This window comes from Piliocolobus tephrosceles, chromosome 8 (genome assembly GCF_002776525.5).
Source record: "Piliocolobus tephrosceles isolate RC106 chromosome 8, ASM277652v3, whole genome shotgun sequence".
Classification (NCBI taxonomy): Eukaryota; Metazoa; Chordata; class Mammalia; order Primates; family Cercopithecidae; genus Piliocolobus; species Piliocolobus tephrosceles.
In genome coordinates, this window is record NC_045441.1 from 138,424,945 (window position 1) to 138,436,629 (window position 11,685).

At 43.3% G+C, this 11,685-nt stretch overlaps 1 pseudogene; it reads right to left on the minus strand.

The window, feature by feature from the left end:
• Positions 1-378: 378 nt before the first annotated feature.
• Positions 379-11,685, minus strand: part of LOC111551453 — a 72,469-nt pseudogene continuing 61,162 nt past the window's right edge.

The window sequence follows — 11,685 nt, forward strand, 5'->3', positions numbered from 1 at the left end:
CGGTCTCAGGAATTGCTCAGTAGATAGCCCTTCCAACCTCCCTAGCCACTCCCTCCACGCTCCTCCCCTCCAGCTCCTCTCTCCATCTTCCATCCCATACTCCTGGTCAAGGAGAAATGGTGCTTGTTTTGGTCCAGAGCCAGCCACAGAGTGCAGAGCTGCATTTCTGAATTCTTAGAATTGGCAGGCTAAGGTTTGAGGGGTAGGAACTTCAGTCTCATGAGGCTGTGCTAACAAGGACAAGTACAACTTGGAGGGGAATACTTGAGGAGGCTGAGGCTGTCAGGAGAGTCACAGTTGAGTCACAGTCATTTACTCACTGAATGTCACCTATTGAAGAGGCGCCAAGCAGTTTGCCCCGCTCTGGAATTATGAAGATCACGTGTTCCTTGCATACATCTGGCAGCAGTGGGAAAACCTCAGAAGCTCCTGTGGGATGTCTGATTTCTATTCCAAGAGGCAGGCCCACCTGGACACCCACTGGGGCGTGTCAGGTGAGTGACACCTCGCATAAGTTACTCAACTTCTGCTGGGCCTCAGTTTCTACATCTGTCAAATGGAAGATAATAATCCTACCACCTCAGAGGTTTCCTTGGTGAGGGTTTAAAGCACATAGAACAATGCCTGGCTGTGTCTGGTGGCTCATGCCTGTAATCCCAGCACTTTGAAAGGCCGAGGCAGGCGGATCACCTGAGGCCAGGAGTTTGAGACCAGCCTGGCCAATATGGCGAAACCCCGTCTCTAATAAAAACACAAAAATTAGCCAGACATGGAGGCAGGTGCCTGTAATAACAGCTACTCAGGAGGCTGAGGCACGAGAATCACTCAAACCCAGGAGGTGGAGGTTGCAGTGAGCCAAGACTGTGCCACAGACCTCCAGTCTGGGTGACAGAGGGAGACTCTGTCTCAAAAATAAAACAAACAAACAAACAAAAAGCACCACCAAAAAAACAGTAAGGAGTCAGCATGGAGATCTGAAACAGACAGAGATTTTTTAGTCTGCAGTCTAATGCACTAGATCCAAGACGTTATTTGACATGTCACCCAACATGTGAATGACCGTATTTTTCTGACTAGTCCCCTCCCTCCCTTCCCCTCCTCTCCATTTTCTTCCCTTTCCTTTTTCCTTACCTCTCCTTTTCTTCTTTCAAGCTGTCTCACTCAGCTCAGGTCCAGCTCAGACTGCAGTACAGTGCCATGATCATAGCTCACTGCAGCCTCCAACTCCCGGGCTCCAGCAATCCTCCCACGTCAGCCTCCTGAATAGCTAGGACTACAGGCATGAGCAACCATGCCCAGTGAATTGTTTTTAATTTTTAATTTTTTATAGAGACAGAGGTCTCACTCTGTCACCTATACTACAGTGCAGTGGTATAGGTCATGGCTTACTGTACCCTCAAACTTTTGGGCTCAAGCAATCCTCCTGCCTCAATCTCCGCAGTAGGTAGGACTACAAGCCAGTGCCACATGTCCAGCTCATTTTTTTATTTTTTAATTCATAGAGGTGGGGTCCTGCTATGTTTCCCAGGCTAATCTAGACCTAGGAAGTGTCTCAACTTCCCAAGAGCTGGGATTACAGGCATGAGAAACTATGTCCAGCCATAACTAGTATTTCTTCAGTGTTGAAACCACAGCTATGACATTGCCATCTTACATAAGCAGGGTTGACCCACCCCACTGAAAATGTGTCTCTCTTCCTGCTGCCTACTCCCCTTCCACCAAGGCCACGGAACCCTCAGCCAGGAACCCTGCAGCCTCCTCTCCCTCATCTTTCTCCCTCTGGGTAAGAACAAAACTCCAGAGAGCTATTGACCTGTACAGAGTCAGCAGTCAACCCCCTCAATTAAATTTCTCAAATATTTAGTAACCAAGAGGCCAGCCTTTGTGGGAGGATAGAGATGAGTGAAATCTAGCACAAATCATCCCTGTTCTCTCTTAGAAGCTCTCAATCTAGTGAGGAAAAGTGATGTGCAACAAAAAATGCCATTAGCTGCGATAGAAAGCAGCGTGGACTACAGCCGGGATACCTCCGGATGTGGACTCAGTGACAGCTCTGCAGAGATAGTGAGCATCAGTGAGGTCTTGAGGGTGAGTGTGTGGGAAGGGCATGCTAGACAGAAAATGCAGAGGAACAAAGATGCAATGTTGTTGGAGTGCTTTCTGGGTCTAAAAGAAAGACCCAGGTGTGTGTGCCTGGGTGTGTGTGCACCTGTGTGTGTTCGTGCCTGCAGGTATGCCTGCTTTCATACGGAGTAGATCGGAAGTGTTTTTGTGATGAGTGTGCAGAGCAGGGGGTGGGAGGACTGTGACTGCAGCCTAAGGCTTGGAAGTGGGTGACTAGACTCCAGACTCTGCACCTATGAGATGTTTTGGAATTCCAACTGTTCGTTTTTTGAGATGGAGTCTCACTCTGTCACCCAGGCTGGAGTTCACTGGTGCGTTCTCAACTCACTGCAACCTCCGCCTCCCGGGTTCATGGGATTCTCCTGCCTCAGCCTCCTGAGTAGCTGGGATCACAGGCATGTGCCACCACACCCGACAAATTTTTGTATTTTTAGTAGAGACGGGGTTTCACCGTGTTGGCCAGGTTGGTCTCGAACTCCTGATGTCAGGTGATCTACCCGCCTTGGCCTCCACAGTGCTGGGATTACAGGCGTGAACCATCATGACTGGCTGAATTCTGAGTTTGTTTTGGGGGCTACAGGAGTCCTGTGCCCTAAAATGAAGCAACCAGGTCAGGTCACTTGTTTCAGGAGGTCATTTCTGAGACATTACAGAGAATGATTTGGAGTTTGCCAAAAGACAAGAACAGGAACTGGTGTTATTTTCGGAACCCCTATTATGTGCTAATATCACACTAGGCAGTTTATCGTAAGTTATATTTGTCGTAAGAAACTTATCTGTGTTTAAGAAGAAGAAACTGAAGCTTATAGAGTTAAATACCCTGCCCATTGACACAGAGTAAGGAAAGGAATGTAGAGGAGAAAAAGGGATTCCAGAGAAACTTTCAAGATAAAATATTATAGGACTTGGTGATTGATCAGATGTAAAGGCTGAGGAAAACATGAGAAAGAAGAGTCGAGAAATAAAAATTTCTTTTTTTCCAGAGAGAAATATAGCAGTAGCTACAGGGGAAAGCGGGCAATCTAACCTGACTTAGGATAGAGACTGAGCACGCGTTGGGTGGGGGAAGGAACGAGATTGAGAAAGAACTCAATTCAGTCATAGAGACAAGAGTACAGATGGGGTTGGGGTGATGTGCTTTGGAAGGAGGCAGGAGAATGCTTTCTCTGAGACAGAAGGGAAAGGACTGAGAACAGATGAAGAGAGATGTCTCTGTGGTAGGTGGGAAGCCGAGGAGCTGAGTGAGGTCTGGCGGCTTTGACTCCCTCTGTAAAGCAGAGGGAACGCACCGCAAGGACAGAGCGTGGGGAGACAGCAGGTTGCTGATGAGCCTGCAGTCTGAGCAGAGGGACTTGGACAGTACAAAGAGGAGCGGTGTCATTTTGTTGGAGCTGGGATTGTGTGCTGCTCCTCTCTAGAGTCCACCTCTCAATGGGCACTGAGAACACTGATGTTCTCAGATACACTTGTCCCTGCCTAGGTTAGCACAAGGAGAGTGCCAATGATTTTACTCTCCAGCTCTTTATGTTTTAATTCTATGCAGATCCTGGCTCAAGGTGTCTAGGTCACTGTCAGGAGTAGAGCAGGTTACTGGTTTCCTTGTGTACAGCCCACTTCTACCTTCTCTCAGTCATACATTAACCATCTTTTGGGTGATCTCCTCAGCGGCGGAATCCATTCGCTCAGGGGACTCTTGCAGATTTTTACCAGTTCACTCCAGGCTTGGCTGTGGTGGGAATCTCACCTCTAAACTGTGAGGATCTCTTTCTATAGTGTCCAAAATAAGACCATAAAGGAGATAAAAAGAAACTAGAACTTGCCGGACAAAGATAGGAAATTTAATCAAAAGTGTTAGCAGTATGAACATGGCATAGAATCCACTGTTACCAGTATGAACACATGGAATATAATCCATTAAATTCTCCACTTAAAACACAAAAAAATTAACTGGATTAAAAAAATTGTATCTTGTTCACGAGAGAAGATACAGAAATGTTAAAAATAAAAGAACAGAAAAAGATATCTGTATCTAAAGCAACTACATATGATGTAGCTATAGTAAGTAATACCAGAGAAAATAGTTTTTGAGGCCCGAAGCATTACCAGGGATAAAGAGAGTAATTTTGTATTGACAGAAAGTTCAATTCACCAAAAACAGCAATTCTAAATTTGGTATACCTAATAACACAGCCTCAAAACATAAGTGAAAATAAACGAAACTGAAAAAGAGAAATGGACAAACCTCTGCTGGATCTTTCATGTGAGAGATCTTAAAAACCCTTGTGAATGTGTAAACAAGCCCACATAGTATCAAAAGGACACAGATGATTTGGACAACATGACTAACAAAACTGACCTGTTTAACATGTAAAGAATATTGCACTTATATGCAGAATATGGATTTTTTTCCAAGCGCACGTGGAACACTGACAAACATGAATTGTATACTGAACCACAAAGCCAGTCTTAACAAATTCCAAAGTATTGAAATCATAAAGAGCATGTTTTCTCACCAAAATAAAATTAAGCTAGAAATTAATAACATCAAATAACTAACAAATCCAACAAATATTAGAAAATCTTCACGTTTAGAAACTAAAAATTCTACTTCTAAATAACCCATGGGTCAAATAATAAATCGTAATAGGAATTAGAAAATATTTTGAACTAAATGATGGAAATACTAGATATTAAAATTTATCAGTTGCAGCTCTACAGTACTTAGATGGCAATTTATAGCCTTAATGCATCTCTAGTATTATAGAAAGAAAAGGTTAAAATGAACAAACTAAGCATGTCTCCCAAAAGGCATGAAAGTAATAGTAAAATGAATCCAAGGAAAAAATAAGGGAGAAAGTAATACATTAATTAATGAAAGCACAAATTAATTAAGTAGAAAACACACAAGAGAGAGGGTCAATGAAGCTAAAGTTGTTCTTGGAAACAAACAATAAAAGTAATAACCCAGACAAAATTGACAAAGTAACACTAATAACCAATATCAGGAGAGAAAAGAACGCATTATTATAGTCCGCCCCAAATTAAAAAGATTGTAAGATGATATTATGATCAATTTTATGCCAATGAAATATAATATTTACATGGCATGGAAAAGTTTCTAGAAAAATAAAACTTACATGAAGAGAGAAATTCTTTGTCTGCTTGATGGTCTCGGTTCTCTCTCCCTTCTCATTAATCCACTTTAGTTTAGCAGTACTAAGCTGGTTTGAAGGAAAAAAATGCAATTTTTTGCTGATACAGGTGCCATTATGCCAACCTCATAAACACTTGGTGGCAATGCTCCACATTCTCCTGTCTACCAGCAAGGCTGACTCTTTTGCCAAGAAGCTTTTACTGTTAAGTATTTCCTCCAAATATCTGATGTGGCACAGAGAAAGAATGTCTCTTCTGGAGTACTTGCTACCATGTGTCTAACTTGTCCAGCTCAAGAACGTGTTTCCTTGAAATAAAGAGAGTTTGGGAAGTTGCAGACATTCTGATGCATTGTTTGTAACTTTTCCTAAATAAATCTTACTTTATGCTTATACTAGTGGTATTTGTCCTCAACATCTGGCTTAATTTTATCAAAATTGACACAAGAAGAACTAAAAATCACGACTAATCATAGAACGATTAAGGAACTTGAATTCATAATGAAACATTTTGCCATTAAAAAAGTAACAAAAAACTTCCAGGCACAGATAGTTTAAACACTTGTTATACCAAACACTTCAGAAAGAAATGATGTAAGTCTTACACAGACACTTCTGGAGAATAGAAAAATAAAAACAGCATACCTTTCCCAACTCATTTTATGAGGCTAGTTAAACTTATTATAAAAAATAACAAAGACAATGTAAGAAAACAGGCCAATCTCATATATTAACATAGAATAGACTTTAAAAACCATAAGCAAAACTATTAATACATCAAGGTCAGCATTACATAAGAAAGAATAACACATAATAACCAAATTAAGATCATTTCAGGCCGGGCGCGGTGGCTCAAGCCTGTAATCCCAGCACTTTGGGAGGCCGAGACGGGCGGATCACGAGGTCAGGAGATCGAGACCATCCTGGCTAACACGGTGAAACCCCGTCTCTACTAAAAATACAAAAAATTAGCCGGGCGAGGTGGCCGGCGCCTGTGGTCCCAGCTACTCGGGAGGCTGAGGCAGGAGAATGGCGTGAACCCAGGAGGCGGAGGTTGCAGTGAGCTGAGATCCAGCCACTGCACTCCAGCCTGGGTGACAGAGCAAGACTCCGTCTCAAAAAAAAAAAAAAAAAAAAAAAAAGATCATTTCAGAATGTAAGGTTGACTTAATATTAGAAAAATCTATTACTGTAATTCACCACACTATAGGACATAGTAAATGCTGTTGGTGTCCCACTGATATTCCTTCAGAACTTATCAGTTCTGTGCATGCAGGCCTCAGTTTCAACTGTCAGCACCTGTAACTATGTCTGAGGGAATTATCAGGCTGCCCAAACATGTAACAGGCTAAAAATACCAAATAATTAGCAACCAACCTTCGAAAAAAACCCTCTACCCATGACTGATGGAAGCAGATGGAGAAATACACAAGTTGCCTTGTTCTTTTGGAGAGGACAACCCTAAAGCATGTTATACATTCTTACAAAGTCCCTAACAGTATTAAGCTCCAGTTGCCTATAATGGTGCCTATAATGGTAACTTGTCTAATATCCCACTGTGAAAGCTGTCAGAATGAAAATGGAGTCACTTGTGTTAAAACCCGACAAATGGAGCCAGGGAAGGCCACAAAGGTAGAGTTTTTATATATGAATTCCTGAGAACAAGAACTATCACAAAAGACTCTGTAAAAACCACAACCTTGCACAAAGGCCACTGTAACCTTACACACTCACAAAAAATACTTCTGCAAGGACATTTGCCCAGCAAAAGCCTGACCAGCCTTGGACTGTTGCCACCTTTGTTACTGATTGCTGTAGCCAGGAATTATTTCTCCAAAACAATTTATATAATCCTCCTCATTTTGCCTTTACCTTACCACGATCTCCTCAAAAACACACAGTTTACTATGACACCTGTATTCCCATTGCCAATGCTCGTTCCCTAAATATAATTTCCTTTCAGAGAGCTTCTCTCTGTCTGTTATGTAGGCTGACACCACCTTTTATTGGCTTCTTTCTTGTCTGACTTACCATTCCTGACTGGTGTTTCCTGAACTTATCTCCCAAATAAACTACTTGCTCTTAAATTCTAGTTTCAGGATCTACTTCTAAAGAAAGCCAAGCTAAGACAACAGATTAAAGGAAAAAAATCACTTCATTAAAATAGATGAAGAAAAACATCCAATCAAATTCAACATGTCTTCATGATGTGTCTACCTAAAACGTAAAAAGAAATCTTACTTAATGGTGGGATGGTGAAAGCTTTCAACTGAAAACTGAAAGCAAGACAAAAGTGTTCTTAAATAAAGGAGAAATGGAAACTGAATTGAGGAGCAAAAGACTTATCAAAAATCACCAAATATATTTTTAAAATAAATCAACTAAGACATTCCAGAAATGAAAAGTATCAATGTCTTCCTTTTTATTTACTTTTAATTGAAATACAACTCACAGTAAGGTACACAAATATTCAACATACAGCTCAATTAATTTGCACACATGCATACCTATGTACCCACCTCCCAAATCAAGATATAGAAAATTTCTAGCAGCTCAGAGGGTCCCCTGGTTCCCCTTCCCAATTACCCTCTCTCCCGAAAAGGTAACACTATTCTATCACCATGGACTAGTCTTGACTGTTCTTGATTTTATACACTGGAATTGTACATAGTTATTCCTTTGAAACTGCCTTCTTTCACTCAGTCTTATGTCTATAGGATTTATCTGTGTTTTTCCACGGTGGTGGTACTCTGTCCTTTTTAAAACTCTGTTTAGGATTCCATTGTATGACTAGACCATGACCTATTTACCTATCCTACTGTTTATGGACATTTGTTTCCAGTTTGGGACTATTAAAAGAAATGCTGCCATGAACATTCTTACATGTACATATACACTCTCTGATGTCTATATCAAGGAATATAACTGTTGAGGAAGAGGGTGTTTCTACTTTTACTTTTAGCCAATAATGCCAGATGGTTTTCTAAACTGGATACAGCAAATGACACTACCACTAGCAGGGGATGAGAGTTACTATGGCTCCACATACCATCACTGAGTAACATCAGTCTCTTTCATTTAAACCATCCTAGCAACAATTCTAGCGATAGTTCACTGTGGTTTAACTTGCACCTTTCTAGACTCACGAGGTTTGAGCATCTTCTAATAAGCTTATTGGCTGCTTGGATGCCCAATTGTATGATGTAACTGCTCAAATCTCTTCGTCATTTTTCTACTGAGTCGTGTATTTTTAAATTGTCTTGTGCAATTCTTTATATATTTTGGGTATAAACCCTTCATCAGTTATGTGCAATAGATACCTTCTCCTGCCGTATGGGTTTTTATTCCCTTAACTTGTGTTTATCGGCTCTCATGAATGTCAGCTGATTTCCCTGCAAACTTTTTAACTGTTCGGTAAACAGTATAGAGAAGTTACTACATGACAGTCCTGTTTTCAGTGCTTTACGTAGATTAACTCATTCTATCTACACAACATTCCATCACGTAGACACTCTTATTACCCCCATTTCACAGATAGCACAGTTGAAGAAAGGGAAGGGCAGTCATCTGCCCAAGGTCTTCTAGTGGGGTAGGCCTTGAAGCCAGGCTGTCTGGCTTCAGAATCCACACCTATTGGTATCCACGCCGCACTGTTTCTCCCAGGCTTATTGTGCTTGTCCAAACTCTATCAGTGGGCATTCTTTGAAGTATAGTTCCTGATGCAGTCTGGGGAGGATTTTCATTTGGCCAGGAGCCTAAAGCACTACACATCCAACTCCAACTTGAAATAAGTTGCCTGTAGTTTTTCAGACCCAATAAAGGCTGTGAATTCAGGGCCCATTAAACCCCAGCCACTCAGCCCGCGGCTAGGGATTCTCGGGACTGGTTTTCTTTCTTCCTGTATTCTCTTCACTCCTTCTGAAAGAGCTCAGCCCTTCTTGTATCCTGTCTCTGTGCAAGGCAGTTTCTTTCCTGATTCCTCACCATGTGTGGGGCCTAACACTTCTTCCTAGAAATGCCCGTTCATCACTGTACTACTGACACCTGGCCTCCAGAATCCAGACACGTCCCAGCCCTCTTGGACTCAGGTTGCTGCCCAGCCCTGCCAGCAGAGCATTCCGTGCTCCCACAGGCTCATCATTCCTTTGCATCTTCCTTCGCAGTCCCCCCTAGTGCCAAAAAGGAAAAGCAAGAGGATTTTAACATTATCATAGAAATGGCAGCGGAAGTCAGTCTTTCCCAAGGCTCTTGGGCCTGCAGTAGAGAGGAGTGGCTGGCTGTTGACTGCCTTCTGAGAAGGTTGCCAGGACTACAAGGCAAAGGCCTGTGGGTAAAGGAGAAAATTCTAGTAGCGGGGAAAGGCAGTTTGCAGAAGAGAGTTTACCAGCTCCTGTGACAAGAGAAGTGGGGCCTTGGCACGACTGAGGAGATGAAAAGGTGCTAACCCAAGTGTTACTCCAAGTGTTCTTTCTAGGTGGGATGGGGTTCTGTCATCAGAAAAGGTCTCACGGGAGGCTGGAAGCAGTGGCTCATGTCTGTCACCCCAGCACTTTGGGAGGCCAGGGAAAAAGGGTCACTTGAGGCCAGGAGTTTCAGACTAGCCTGGGCAACATAGTGAGACTTCGTCTCTACAAAAAAATAAAAAATATTAGCTGGGTATGGTGGCATCTACCTGGGGTCCCAGCACTTAGGAGGTTGAGGTGGGAGGATTGCTTCAGCCCAGGAGTTAGAGGCTGCAGTAAGCTATGACTGTTTCACTGCACTGCAGCCTGGATGACAGAAAAATACCCTGTCGCTTAAGAAAAAAAAAACGAGTGGAGCAAGATGGCCGAATAGGAACAGCTCCAGTCTCCAACTCCCAGCGCGAGCGACACAGAAGACCGGTGATTTCTGCATTTTCAACTGAGGTACTGGGGTCATCTCACTAGGGAGTGCTGGACAATCGGTGCTGGTCAGCTGCTGCAGCCTGACCAGCGAGAGTTGAAGCAGGGCGAGGCATCGCCTAACCTGGGAAGTGCAAGGGGGAAGGGAATCCCTTTTCCTAGCCATGGGAACTGAGACACACAACACCTGGAAAATCGGGTAACTCCCACCCCAATACTGCGCTTTAAGCAAACGGGCACACCAGGAGATAATACCCACACCTGGCCGGGAGGGTCCCACGGCCACGGAGCCTCCCTCATTGCTAGCACAGCAGTCTGCGATCTAACCACAAGGCAGCAGTGAGGCTGGGGAAGGGGCGCCTGCCATTGCTGAGGCTTAAGTAGGTAAACAAAGCCGCTAGGAAGCTCGAACTGGGTGGAGCTCACAGCAGCTCAAGGAAACCTGCCTGTCTCTGTAGAATCCACCTCTGGGGACAGGGCACAGCTAAACAACAACAACAAAAAAGCAGCAGAACCCTGTGCAGATGCAAACGACTCTGTCTGACAGCTTTGAAGAGAGCAGTGGATCTCCCAACACGGAGGTTGAGATCTGAGAAGGGACAGACTGCCTGCTCAAGTGGGTCCCTGATCCCTGAGTAGCCTAACTGGGAGACATCCCCCACTAGGGGCAGTCTGACATCCCACACCTCACAGGGTGGAGTACACCCCTGAGAGGAAGCTTCCAAAGTAAGAATCAGACAGGTACACTCACTGTTCAGCAATATTCTATCTTCTGCAACCTCTGCTGCTGATACCCAGGCAAACAGGGTCTGGAGTGGACCTCAAGCAATCTCCAACACACCTACAGCTGAGGGTCCTGACTATTAGAAGGAAAACTGTCAAACAGGAAGAACACCTATACCAAAACCCCATCAGTACGTCACCATCATCAAAGACCAGAGGCAGATAAAACCACAAAGATGGGGAAAAAGCAGGGCAGAAAAGCTGGAAATTCAAAAAATAAGAGCACATCTCCCCCTAAAGGAGCGCAGCTCATCGCCAGCAACGGATCAAAGCTGGTCAGAGAATGACTTTGACGAGATGAGAGAAGAAGGCTTCAGTCCATCAAACTTCTCAGAGCTAAAGGAGGAATTACGTACCCAGTGCAAAGAAACTAAAAATCTTGAAAAAAGAGTGGAAGAATTGATAGCTAGAATAATTAATGCAGAGAAGGCCATAAACGAAATGACAGAGATGAAAACCATGACACGAGAAATACATGACAAATCCACAAGCTTCAGTAACTGACTCGATCAACTGGAAGAAACAGTATCAGCAATTGAGGATCAAATGAATGAAATGAAGTGAGAAGAGAAACCAAAAGAAAAAAGAAGAAAAAGAAATGAACAAAGCCTGCAAGAACTATGGGATTATGTAAAAAGACCAAATCTACGTCTGATTGGGGTGCCTGAAAGTGAGGGGGGAAAATGGAACCAAGTTGGAAAACACTCTTCAGGATATCATCCAGGAGAACTTCCCCAACCTAG